The sequence below is a fragment of the Psammomys obesus genome, unplaced genomic scaffold (assembly GCF_907164565.1).
Source record: "Psammomys obesus unplaced genomic scaffold, mPsaObe1.curated_primary_1811, whole genome shotgun sequence".
Taxonomy (NCBI): domain Eukaryota; kingdom Metazoa; phylum Chordata; class Mammalia; order Rodentia; family Muridae; genus Psammomys; species Psammomys obesus.
The window spans coordinates 1,113,898-1,117,862 of NW_026591643.1; the positions used below are offsets into that span (position 1 = coordinate 1,113,898).

The 3,965-nt window shown below is 49.6% G+C and overlaps 1 pseudogene; it reads right to left on the reverse strand.

Annotated features, from left to right (window-relative positions):
- Positions 1-293: 293 nt before the first annotated feature.
- LOC129680084 (histone deacetylase 1-like) lies at positions 294-906 on the reverse strand (annotated as a pseudogene).
- Positions 907-3,965: the final 3,059 nt, after the last annotated feature.

Here is a 3,965-nt window from a genome sequence, read left to right on the forward strand (position 1 = left end):
TGACTTCTGGCTTCTCCTCCTTGAGTTCTTCCTCTTCTGTGACTTCTTTTTCGTCTTCTGGATCTTTCTCTTTTTCATCGTCTGTTTTGATTCTTGGCTTCTTTTGAAGTTAGAAGAGTTCTTGCAACCGTCCTGTCCCCCCTCATCTGATTCGGAATTCTTCCTCACAGGCACTGTGTGTGTCAGAGGAGCAGCTGGAGATGCGTGTGTCAGGGTCTTCATCCTCATCACCACTCTCCTCTGGATGGCATGTATTGCCTGCATTTGGACCCCAGGAGCACGGGGCAGTGTTCTCAGGATTCTGGGAGGTACTCTCCATGTTTGTGAAAAGACACAGTCATGACCCAGTCTGTGGTATAGAAGGCCTCTTCCACGCTGTCGCCATGGTGAATATCAGTGTCAATATTCAGCACGCTCTGGTGGTACTTTAGCAGTTCCAGGATGGCCAAGATGGTGTCATTGACGGAAGAGACGCCAGAGGCTTCCGACTTCTCGTGATGCAGGTTCCAGCCCAGCTCAGAGCGATGTCCATCTGCTGCTGCTTAAGCCTCAGAGCCCTTGCCACGGAGCCACAGCAGACAGCTGACAGAACGCAAGCAAGCCGAGAAATGCAGGGTGGTCCTCACCAACGTGGGATCTCGGCGTCTGCTTGCTGGCCTCCACATGCATCTGGGTGAACGGAATTCGAGGACTTAATGTAGCCCTCTGTGGCACGTGGTCACTGCTTAGCATTGGCTTCGTGAAGATGATACATCTCCATTTTTCGGTAGAGACCATAGTTGGGCAGCAAACTGTGGGCCATGCGGGTTCAGGGAGGCTTCACGGGGTGGCCTTGTCCGTGACTGTAGTTTCCGACATCCCTGGCGTGTAACAGACTTTCCTACCAGTGCCCTGAGCCTGTGCCATCTTGCTCGCCACCCGACCCTACCATCAAGCTCCTCGTTTGTTATCGCTTAAATTGTTCACAGTAATACTAAGAGGCCCAGGGACAGCCAGCCCTTCCCAGAACAGGAACAAGGCACTTTTGCTTCTAATGTAAATTTAAGATGCTACACATTCGGTAATGAAATTAAATTAAATATAAAATTAATTTTTAATAATTAAAAATTTTAATTTTTAAATTATTTTTCGACTTAACCATTCAGCACGGAAAAAAATTTTGTCTCGGGAGTAAATTTTATGTGTTTTAAATGACTCTTCCTTTTTTCCTCTCTGGTGTCAACTGTTTCAAAAAATAAACTTTAGGAGAAAATATAGGCCCGTCATGTCTGTGTGAAAACAAAGCCTTGTGTTAATACTGTTGACAAGATTTTTTTACTTTTAATGTGGCAAAGATGGCCTCAGAGTAAACTGGGCAAACACCAACTCCTTTAATGGCATTTTAAGAGCCCTGATTCTGTCAACTATCAGGAACGGGTTCTTTTTCTGCATTCTCCATGGCAATCCTGATTTCGGCTTCCATCACAGGGTGATGGGGACAGGAGTGGGAGGCATCGGAAGGTCAATTACGACTGTCTTCAGGTATTTTTAACGCATAGTCAGTAGAGCCCAAACCCCTGGCATCGGTAACACATTAGGTTGGTTTATTCAAGTCTCTGCATGTGTGTGTGTGTGTGTGTGTGTGTGTGTGTGTGTGTGTGTGCATGTGCATTTAGCAGTGCAAAGGGCTTCTGCCGCATGCTTTTGTGTGCTCTGACTGGCCTCAAGCAATCTGGCAGAAATACAGAAAGCTTTGTTCCAAGGCTGTGGTCTTTCATATATATCCCTGGGAAATGTAATCTTGTGGTTTCCAGTCTCACGTCTCTTTGAATATAGGTCTGAACAACTTTGCTGTAAAGAGATTACATGCACTTTGGTTTACATTAAGATTAATATGAGATGTGTAAGGAGTGGCGAGCCACTTGGGATCAATATTTACTAAACTTAAATCTCTGTTACAGGGCGTCAGACTTAATTAGTGCTTAAAGTCTAACTTAATTGTGACAGGCTTCCTTCTGTTTACATTTCTGAGATTAAACAAGCTATGGCCTCCTCAGTGGCCTTTCCTGAAGAAGAAACACAGCTGGCTTCAAGTCAGCTGGTTCCCACTCCTCCTCTCTCACCTTCTTTTCTTTATAGATTTAAAAAAACAAAAACAAACAAACAAACAAACAAAAAAAAAGACAAAGTTCTGCTCTTGGAGCAGCTGTAAAGTAAATACAACTCCTTACCGACACCAAGTAGGTTAAGCGTAAAATATCCACAGTTTATTTAATCCAGAACTTGAGGGACTAGATTTCGGGGTGATGGCACTGCTAATCATCTGCTTTGCTGTGCTGGTAAAGGTGAGTACTTCCGGCGGAGTCCCTGCTGCTGCGTTAGTTTACGATGACCAGCTTCCGCGCCTTAGGATTAGACAGCCCTGGCGGACACGGTCTCCTACAGAATGCTGTGTAAAAGTTACCGTGGACTAGAGAGGGCCCGGGGGTGACCTGTTGTAAGCATGGGGCCTGGGGTTTAGTCCAGAAATGCGCGCTCCAGGCCACCCTCGGCTCTAGAACCTGTGTGGTCTGTTGATGAAATCTGGGTCCTCACCACTCATCACTTTTCAACATGCCAGCCCTTGAGAGGAAGTTTCACATCCGGCCACAGCGGTGTCTACTCTTTCGTTGTCTCTGGTAGGCAGAGGGTGGGCCTGGCTGGGGGTGCAGAAAGGACTGGAAGCTTTGTGTCCAGAGCAGGGGGCATTCCTGATGCACAACAGTGCCCACGGCTCTCCAGGATCCAGAGGGTAAACCCTGAAGGCAGTGCCCGGCGATGGCGGCCAGCTTTGGCATGCAGCGGCACCAAGTGAGGAAAGCCCTTCTCTGGACCCGTGGCCAGGGCTCTTCGCCGCTAGGCCAGGGGAGGGTCTAGGGATCTGCATCTAACGCGTCCAGGAGCTCATTCAGCCTCGGCAGAGCAGAGCCTCACAGGAGCTGACGCTTAAAGCCGTCAGGAGTCTGGAGTTGTCACTCTGCACGGCCTGTTGGGGAAGAGTCTAGTGGGCTTTCTCTAGTTCCTCCTGGTTGTGTCTTCCGACTTGGGCGCTCATTGCCCCAAACAGGTGGGAAAGGACCTTTTACAGCGTGGCTGTCCTCCAGCACAGGACCGAACTGAAGGCCCAGAAGAGCCCTGCCCCTTACACGGCCACCACCACCCAACCTGGGGACAGCTGAGCTCTGAAACGGTGCATCGGGACCCCAGCCTCGGTCCCTGTCACCAAGAATGACCTGTTCTTGCTGCAGTCCTTCAGTGACCCCCTGGGAAAGAATCATTAGCAACTCCCGTTTTCTTTCTCTGTGGCACCGTCAGCAAATGTCAGTTTCCCTTAAAAGCACCGGGACTGAGGACACGGGGCCCCTGAGGTGACCGTCCCCCGCCTTGGAGAGGTTGTATTGTACAGTACAAAGTAAATCACCAATCACCGCCACACTCGCTGTCCTGCTCCTGTGGCGCTGGAGGAAGAACGGGCCCCTGCCCCGGCCCCCTCATCTTCCTGCTTGCATTCAGGGCTGGGGTGTGTCGGCTGCCTCGCCTGTCCCCTGTAGTGACTGTGACGGCTATCATTTGCCCTGCAGTAGTTTAGGCAAGTGACAGGAACGGAAGAAATCTGACTACCAAAGCACATCGCTGGCACCCAGGATTAAGCCACAAAAGCAACAGTGGCTTTGTCCGTGGGCGCTTACTCTTTCCACCAGAGTTGTAGCAATTCCCTTTGCATTTCCATCTGCGCTGCTAGGTTCTTGGCGTGGGTGTAGGGTGAGCGCTGACATGAAGACCATGATGATAAATGCGAGACCAAAACCCTTCACTCTCTTCAACCTCTTCCCTAGACACTGAGGGAACAGACACACAACACACACACACACACACACACACAAACACACACACACATACTCCTGCACACACGCACACATGCCTGCTTATACCCCAGACAATGGAGA